Source organism: Amaranthus tricolor, chromosome 3, assembly GCF_026212465.1.
Source record: "Amaranthus tricolor cultivar Red isolate AtriRed21 chromosome 3, ASM2621246v1, whole genome shotgun sequence".
Lineage (NCBI taxonomy): Eukaryota > Viridiplantae > Streptophyta > Magnoliopsida > Caryophyllales > Amaranthaceae > Amaranthus > Amaranthus tricolor.
The window spans coordinates 14,267,568-14,277,998 of NC_080049.1; positions in this window are offsets into that span (position 1 = coordinate 14,267,568).

A 10,431-nucleotide genomic window follows, 5' to 3' on the forward strand; every position below is an offset into this window, starting at 1 on the left:
GGTTCACAATGTGTTCCATGTGTCGCAATTGCGCCGGTATGTGTTTGATCCATCACATGTTCTCCAGCATGAGCCGATTCAACTTGTTGAAAGCTTGCAGTATGAGGAGAAACCCCTGAGGATCCTAGGTCGAGAGGTTAGAAAACTCCGTAGCCGCACGATTCCACTTGTGAAAGTGCTACGGAGTGGACAGGATGGCGACAGTGCTACTTGGGAAAAAGAGGACGACATGTTAATTAGATACCCTTACTTATTTGAGTGATGTATTTATAACCATTAGTTTGAGTTAGTTTCGAGGACGAAACTCTTGTAAGAAGGGAAGACTGAAACAGTCGTATTATTAGAAGATTTTATTAGTCGTTTTTAGCGCCTAATTTTTCTTATATATTTGTTCGTTACTAATTATAATTTAATTAGTGATGGTAGTAGTTTGAAAAATCTCTACAATGATTAGAAACTTGTTAATTCGTAACGTGATTATGAATCGTAACAAGTAACGTAAACTTTGGAGGTAAAACTTAAAGTTGAGCAACTACCCATAACAGTTCGAAAAAAAAAAAAAAATTTTAATTATTACCCAAGTATATTATATAACCATGATGGGAGTAAATTAAATATTTCTTACATATACAAGTGATTTTTAAACATGAAGTACAAGTTACATAACTTGTTACATGTACAACAATTTTTACCCAAACTTTAAACTATCTTAGATAAACCTTTCTTATACCATAATAGACCAAATTGAGGACAAAAAGCACTCCAAATCAGCCCCAAAACAGCAGCCCCTAGCTGCCATACTAGCCCTCATTTAGCCCCAAAACTCACTTACACACTCCACCAAACTCTCTACCCAAAGCCCCTATTGTTCTTACCCAAAAACACCATCATAACAAGCATGCAAACATGATAAATTAAGACATATTTGCTGTCCATATTTTCAGCTCCATCAACCTTCTTTCACTCCTCATTTTACTCCTTATTTCATCCATAAGCATAGTCGAAGTTCAATCTTACAATTCCTAGCAAAAACACCTTCTTTTCTCATTAAATCTTCTTCAAAAACCCATCTAAAACTTCTGAAAATTTATGTTTATAAACTCAAATCTCCCATAAAAATAATCTTCATCTTAAGAGCTTTCCATAGACACCAAACTTGAAGAAATCCACCAAGTATAGAGTAAGTTATGTTCATTTCTTTATTCCACTAGTTTTTGTTAAAACTTGTTCATGTAAAACATATTTTTTTTATGAATCTTTCTATAAACTAAGATCATTATAACATGAGTATTTTATCTCTAAACTAAGAAAATCATCATTTATAAATCTATGAAAATAGGCCATAATAGAAAGTAAGAAGATGTATTTCTACAAACATATAAATTTTGTTACTTAAAGGATTCAAGTAAAATTATGGGACTTAACTAAGTATGTTGCTCAACATAATAAGTATACTCCAAATATGTTAAAATCATCACAAGTATTAGTTTAACAACTCTAACTAGGAAAAGTTAAGTGCATGTTAGAAATCCAAAATTATTATTGATTTTTGGATGAATGCAATATGTTTAGTTGAAGAGTTGGAGTTGAGGCTTGAAGGGCAAGGAACTGAAGTTAGAAACACTTCTAAAAACGCGTAGGAGCTTACGGAATAATTATATAGGCTTGGAGTCGAGGTATGTCACATGGGGTGATTTTTAAAGGATTTAAGAACAAGTTGGGAAAGTTTGTGTATAAACTTTTTTTAAAAAAAAAAAAAAAAAATTCCCAAAGAGAAGTTCTTAAATCTTGAAAGATGATGTCAAAATGATAAATTTGAGTATGAAATAATTTATTACATGTATTATTATTGTGGGCATCATGCATGTTGATTTTATAAATTATTGTATGTTTAAAGGCATGTTTAACACTACTTTGTGAAAGTTATTGTGATGGAAATGATTATATGAATTTGAAAATATTTGAAATTCATTTTAAAAGAAATTTTCAGTAGCTATATGTTAAGAAAATTTCTTGGATATTTTTTTTTGAGATTATTCGTTAAATTGATATTTTAATGGATTTTAAGGTGTTAAATACTCTTATTATAAAACATGGTATTAGATGAACTCTTCATCATCAAAAATAATTAATAAAAATATATTATAATGTCTCCAACAAGATTTGGCCAGAATATATTTAGTTTGGGATTTTTTTTTAAATTTTTGAATAATCGTTAAATTGTTAACGGTAAATTATAAAATGGTAAAATATAAAATAATTACCAAACAATGACATATGGACTTGAAATTTTTATCACATACTCATATGGACAGTAGGTAAAATTGGTAAGAGTTTGGGAAGGTTTCGTTGACATTTAAGGACCTTAATAATTTTTACTCGGTTATTAATAATCGGTAAGTTTGAAAACGGTAAAATACAAAATAAATACTAAATGACGTCTTTTGGACATGAAAATTTTATGAGGCACTTATATAAGCAGTAAATACATGTTCAAAAATTTATATGGATTTTCGTGACCATATATGGACTTAAATAAATTTTATTCGATTTATCGGTAAAATAACGATATTAATTATTAAAAATATTCCACATGATTTTTAATGGTTATTTAAAATTTTATACCCCTTAAAATAGCTTCTGGAATATCATATAAGTTTTTATAATATTTTATTCGGACTCAAATAATTTTAAACCTATTTTATACTATTTATCGATAAAATGTCTATACAAAATAATAAAACATCATACATGAGTTTTATAAGTTCAAATGGCCTAATAAACATATTATATGACTTCTGGAATATTGGTATAATTTTATAAAATAAATTATTAATTATTTACTAATTTATCAAAATAATAGAAAATGTTTATTTATTAGAAAGTGTAATATTGTTAATTAAATTTGGGTAAAAATAAACCTATATAAAAAAAATTATAATTATATTAATAACCTACTGCCTCATAGTATAAATTAATTTTAAATGAGACGGTTTATAAATTTTACGGATTTAAGAGACCATTTAAATAACAGTAAATACCCAAATTGTCGAAAATAATTGTAAGATCGTTATAAATACGCATAACCCATTATAACTTGATGGGACAAACTTAAATTCATTTTAAATAAGGTATTATAATGACTTGATTAATTTGGGCCTTGTTGGAGAATTAATATGTACTTTGTAAATCAATTATCGATTTTATTACCGGCAAAACTATCTCGTATTTAAGAAAATAGTGTTTTATGAAATCTTCTGTATTAATGATTTTATAGACTTATGAATCATATTCTAGTTGTTTTGAATGAATTTCAAAACCCTTTTAAGTTATATTTACTTTAAGAAGGATTGGAACAAAACATTTTAGTGGTTTCCTTAAAAAAAAATCGTATTGATCTTTAATCACTTTTTGTTACTATGAATTTCCATACATGCTAGTGATGCCCCAATATAATACAAAGGTTATGTTTAATGATATGATTATGCTAAGCATGTTTTACCCATGTGGGAAATATTATGATTTGATTTTGCTAAGTTGCAAATAAAGTATGTTTTGCTATGTGCAAATAAAAGATGTTTATCATATGGAGAAAGTTAATATTTTTGACTTTCAAATGCTATTAAAATTACAAGATATATATTATGTACAAAAAAATGTTTTAGCCTAAATGGCGGGTACATATGCCACAGCAAATGTTGTGTGCATGATTAAACGGCTCACCAATGCTGAGCGCGTATTGTTCACAATACCATTGTGTTACACTTGCCGGACATGTCGCGGACGGTAGACCGACTACCAAACGAGTCACAGGATGACTCACAGAGTACCCATGTAAACTTATGATATGAGTTTGAAATTGATTTGGATCCATTGAGATCTTATGATTTATAATGAAAAATGAGAATTTTAAATTACTATAGAGCCATTGAACTTCATTTGAATCATAATATGATTTATCAAATGAAAAAGCATATTTCAAAATGAATTTACTCAAATAAAAAAAAAAGAAAGATTTTAATAACTTGTTTGACGGACACCAGTGTGTTTATACTCAGCCTTTTTGCTGATACTATGCTTTGTATGTTTTTCCAATGGTTTTGTTTTTAGAGTAAACCCCTATGGCACCTCGACGGAGAATGGATATGCGAGCGGAAGTTCAACCCGAGTTGGAGTATGACTCCCCTTTTGTTTAGATCTCTTTATTTTATTTGAGAGATTATTAGTTTAGATTTAGACTATTTTAAGGATGTAATTTGAACTTTGGACTTATTTCGATTTGGTTGTAATTTTCCTATATTTTGGACAGTTAAGACTTCCGTTATATTGCTTTGGTTTGGTTCAAGTATTATACTTGGATATTGGTTTGACCTTTAAGTAACCCCTTAATTGTGTTGGCAAAAGTAAGCTTCCGCTTGATTAATACTAAATTCCAGTTAGTGTTTGCCTTCATAATTCGAGGCGGTTACAGTTGGTATCAGAGCCAAGGCTTTGGAAGCTTGTCTAAAATATCAGGAAAATTAGAGAACGAGTTTAACTTAAAGAAGTTGAAGCTAACTAATGGAAGTAATTAAGAAATGAGCTTAAAATTTAGGGATTATTGGTAAAGAAAGGATTTAAGTAGTAAGTCTAACTTAAATCAGATTATTAACTAAGTACCATTAGTAAACTAGAAGTCTTAAAAGTTTTTTTTGTAAGCAAGTGATGATCCAATTATGTGGCTAAGTTGCCTAAGCATGATGGTAAATTAAGTTGAGAAATCATCATTAAAAGTGTTGAAACTGCTAAACAAGTGATCCAATGGGATGAAAATTGATGAAGTTATTAAGTCATTAAATCAATAAAGTTAAGAAAGTGTGTTATGCAAGTGCATATCTATTTGTCTTAAAGGCATAATTATTAATTAGTTATTACCTCTTGGCAGGAACCTAGAGGAAATTGGGGAAGGAATGGATCCCCAAGCCCAATTGAATCTCCTAACCGAGCAACTCAGAGTCATCCAAGAGACCAATGCTCAATTAGTCCAGTTCATAGCCAACCAACATGCTAGTGTGGATGATGAGACTAAGTTTTACAAAAGGCTTGCTACCCATAGGCCTAAGACCTACAATGGTGCTACAGATCCAGTTGTCCTTGAAGATTGGATTAATGAAACCGAGAAAATTCTTGAGGTGGTAAACTGTCCAGAAAATCTTAAGGTTAAACTTGCAGCATTTTATCTAGTGGGACCTGCAGAGCTTTGGTGGAGAGCCCTAAAAGGTGTCTCAGCTGCCTCCACATCTGCTGGTGGAGCAGCACAACCCACTAGTTGGAGATGGGAAGATTTCTTGAAGAAACTAAGGGAGAGGTTCTACCCAGCAGCTCTACAGAGACAAAAAGAATCAGAATTTCTTTACCTGAGGCAACATTCTCTTAGCGTTACCGAATATGCTAACAAGTTCTTGGAGTTGGCTCGATTTGCCCCAGATTATGTGCTTGATGAAAAGAAAAAGATGGATCGCTTCTACAATGGTCTCAACTTCAGCTACCAAAAGTTGATGGGTCAATACGAGTCTTTTCAAGCTATGTATGAACATGCTGTGGAGAAAGAAATGGTCTGCAAGAGAGAGGAAGATGCGAGGAAAAAGAGATCTGGAGGAGACCAGGGAGGTCAGAGCAAGAAGCCCAGAGCTGAGGGAAACTTCAAGGGGAATCAAAACCAAAACCTCATAAACTTCCAAAACCAAAACCGCTTCAACAGCAACAGAAACCCACAAAACTCCAACCCGTTAAAAAGTCAACTGTGTGATAGATGCAAGAAATGGCACTCTAAGGGAGTCAACTGTGAGGGTAAGGCTGTGTGTCTGAATTGTGGAAAACCAGGTCATTTGGCTCGAGATTGTTGGGGCAAGAACCGGGGAAACCCCGGGAATGGTGGAGCACGATACTCAGGAAATCAAGGGAACCAGCGTAACAACAACTCTCAGCTTCGCCTTGAATATAAAGGAGGCAATAAAGCCTCATCTTCTGGAGGCCAAGGGAACCAGCGCCCGGGAGGAGGAAAATTCTTTGCCATTACTACAGCAAAGGAGCCTAGCACCTTGAGTCCTAAGACAGAAGGTAAAGTCATTTCTGGATTACTGTTATTGCTTGGTAAGTCCGCCCGTGTCTTATTTGATTCCGGGGCCGACAAGTCTTATGTTTCTAAGTCATTTGTGAGATCCTTGGACTGTTCTGTTAATGTATGCCCTATAATGCATAGAGTTGACTTACCTGATGGATCAACGGTATCATGTAATACAAAGTTGATTGATTGCCCATTAGTGATCCAGGGTAAGGAGTTCCATGTAGACCTGATTGTATTTGACTTAGGAGGGTTTGATATCATTCTAGGAATGGACTGGCTAGGTAAACACAGGGCAGTGATTGAGTGCTATGAGAGGAATGTAAAGGTTGAGAAAAATCCAGGGGAACAAGTAGCTTTTAGTGATGGGACCATACCTAATATTGAGCCAGAGATGATTGAGAGGCTTACAACCTTTCCAAAGAGAGGTGGGGAAGCCCAGGTCTACCACATGAGCGAGTCAACATACAAGGAGGTCGACTTAAGTCAGATCTTGATAGTGCGAGAATTTTCTGATGTATTCCCTGATGATCTACCTGGGTTACCTCCAAAGAGAGAGATTGATTTTCACATTGACCTAGTTCCAGGGTCAAGCCCGATTTCAAAGGCACCATATAGAATGGCACCACTTGAGTTGGCTGAACTAAAAACCCAACTCGAGGAGTTACAAGATAAAGGGTTTATCAGACCAAGTGTATCACCATGGGGAGCTCCAGTGTTGTTTGTGAAGAAGAAAGATGGGTCTTTGAGGCTATGCATTGACTACCGGGAGCTGAACAAAATCACCATCAAGAACAAGTACCCACTTCCTAGAATTGATGATTTATTTGACCAGTTGAAAGGAGCCGGAGTTTTCTCTAAAATTGACTTGAGATCTGGTTACCATCAGTTGAGGATAGCGGAGGAAGACATTCCTAAAACTGCTTTTCGCACCAGATATGGGCACTATGAGTTTAGAGTGATGCCGTTTGGGTTAACCAATGCCCCTGCAGCATTCATGGACTTGATGAATCGAACATTCCATGACTATCTTGATAAATTTGTTGTGGTTTTCATTGATGATATCTTGGTGTACTCTAAGACAGAGAAAGATCATGAGGAGCACTTAAGATTGGTATTAACACGATTGAGGGAAAGGAGCTTTTATGGGAAGTTGAGCAAGAGTGAATTCTGGTTGGATCGAGTTGTCTTCCTAGGTCATGTAATCTCAAAAGATGGCATAACAGTGGACCCCGAGAAGATAAGGACTATCATTGATTGGCCAGCACCGACTAGTGTAACTGAGGTAAGAAGCTTTATGGGTTTGGCAGGTTATTACCGAAGATATGTTGATGGGTTTTCTAAGATCGCACTACCGATCACCAGTTTGGTTCGAAAGAATACCAAGTTTGTGTGGTCACAAAAGTGCGAAGACGCTTTCCTAGAATTGAAGAAAAGGTTGACAACGGCTCCAGTGCTTGTATTGCCCGAGGATGGGAAAGAGTTCACGGTATACAGTGACGCATCTTTAGAGGGCTTGGGTTGTGTACTCATGCAAGAGGGGAAAGTGATTGTCTACGCATCGAGACAATTGAGGCCAAATGAGAAGAACTATCCAGTGCACGATTTAGAATTAGCTGGAGTCATATTTGCCTTAAAAATTTGGAGGCATTATCTCTACGGCACTACTTGCAAGATCTACACCGATCACAAGAGTTTGACTTATCTGTTTACACAGAAGGAGCTTAACATGAGGCAGAGAAGGTGGCTAGAATTGATGAAAGATTATGACCTCACTTTGGAGTATCATCCCGGGAAGGCAAACCGTGTAGCAGATGCCTTAAGCCGAAAACCGAGAATGGTCATTAATGGACTAATTTCAGTGCCCTACGAGATTTATGTGGAGATGAAGGAGCTAGAATTGATTGTGGTTAAGAAGGGATCATACGACAGCGTTCTCAATGCTATGAGTACAACACCGAGTCTACATGAGGAGATCCGTGAGCTACAACAGTATGATGACTTCTTGTCAGAGTTGAAGATTGGTATTGAAAAGGGTGCAGTAAAAGACTTCAGTGTTGCTAAAGATGGGAGTATTCATCTAGAGGGAAGGTTATGCGTGCCCCGAGATCCTGAATTGATAGAGAAAATACTCAAGGAGGCACATTCGACTATGTATTCTGTCCACCCAGGACGGGATAAGATGCTAGCAGATTTAAAACAATACTTTTGGTGGATGAACATGAAGAAGGATGTTGAGGATTTCATAGCTCGATGTCTAGTATGTCAGCAAGTCAAGATTGACCACCAGCGCACTCCAGGGGAATTGCAACCACTTCCCGTGCCTAAGTGGAAGTGGGAATCAGTGAGTATGGACTTTGTTGTTGGATTGCCCCGTTCGAAAAGAGGAAATGATTCTATTTGGGTGATTGTTGATCGACTCACTAAGACTGCCAGATTTATTCCTGCTAAAGTAACTTGGAAAGCAAAACAATTGGCCGATGCTTATGTGAAAGAAGTACTTAGGCTACATGGTATACCGATGACAATAGTTTCAGATCGAGATCCAAAATTTGTGGCTCGATTTTGGAATGAGCTACAAAGGGCATTCGGCACGACCCTTAATTACAGCACCGCTTTTCACCCAGCTACAGATGGGCAGACGGAGAGGACCATCCAGACTCTAGAGGATATGCTTCGGGCATGTGCCCTTGATTTTCAGTGTTCGTGGGAGGACATTTTACCATTGATAGAATTCTCCTACAACAATAGTTACCAGAGTAGTATTGGTATGGCTCCGTATGAGGCCTTGTATGGCCAAAGGTGTAGGACACCACTTTATTGGGATACCGGGAGGCCCGGCGTGCTCGTTGGACCAGAGATGATCAGAGAGACCGCTGAACAAGTCAAAATCATTAGAGACCGGATGAAGGCTGCTCAAGATCGACAGAAATCCTACGCAGACCGTAGGAGGAGGAAACTTGAGTTCCAAGTCGGTGAGAAGGTGTTCCTTAAAGTCTCGCCAACAAAGGGAATCAAGAGGTTCGGAATGCAAGGGAAGCTTGATCCTCGGTACATTGGACCCTATGACATTTTGCGCAGAGTTGGGGAGGTAGCTTATGAGTTAGCATTACCCCCACAATTAGCTAAGGTTCACAATGTGTTCCATGTGTCGCAATTGCGCCGGTATGTGTTTGATCCATCACATGTTCTCCAGCATGAGCCGATTCAACTTGTTGAAAGCTTGCAGTATGAGGAGAAACCCCTGAGGATCCTAGGTCGAGAGGTTAGAAAACTCCGTAGCCGCACGATTCCACTTGTGAAAGTGCTACGGAGTGGACAGGATGGCGACAGTGCTACTTGGGAAAAAGAGGACGACATGTTAATTAGATACCCTTACTTATTTGAGTGATGTATTTATAACCATTAGTTTGAGTTAGTTTCGAGGACGAAACTCTTGTAAGAAGGGAAGACTGAAACAGTCGTATTATTAGAAGATTTTATTAGTCGTTTTTAGCGCCTAATTTTTCTTATATATTTGTTCGTTACTAATTATAATTTAATTAGTGATGGTAGTAGTTTGAAAAATCTCTACAATGATTAGAAACTTGTTAATTCGTAACGTGATTATGAATCGTAACAAGTAACGTAAACTTTGGAGGTAAAACTTAAAGTTGAGCAACTACCCATAACAGTTCGAAAAAAAAAAAAAATTTTTAATTATTACCCAAGTATATTATATAACCATGATGGGAGTAAATTAAATATTTCTTACATATACAAGTGATTTTTAAACATGAAGTACAAGTTACATAACTTGTTACATGTACAACAATTTTTACCCAAACTTTAAACTATCTTAGATAAACCTTTCTTATACCATAATAGACCAAATTGAGGACAAAAAGCACTCCAAATCAGCCCCAAAACAGCAGCCCCTAGCTGCCATACTAGCCCTCATTTAGCCCCAAAACTCACTTACACACTCCACCAAACTCTCTACCCAAAGCCCCTATTGTTCTTACCCAAAAACACCATCATAACAAGCATGCAAACATGATAAATTAAGACATATTTGCTGTCCATATTTTCAGCTCCATCAACCTTCTTTCACTCCTCATTTTACTCCTTATTTCATCCATAAGCATAGTCGAAGTTCAATCTTACAATTCCTAGCAAAAACACCTTCTTTTCTCATTAAATCTTCTTCAAAAACCCATCTAAAACTTCTGAAAATTTATGTTTATAAACTCAAATCTCCCATAAAAATAATCTTCATCTTAAGAGCTTTCCATAGACACCAAACTTGAAGAAATCCACCAAGTATAGAGTAAGTTATGTTCATTTCT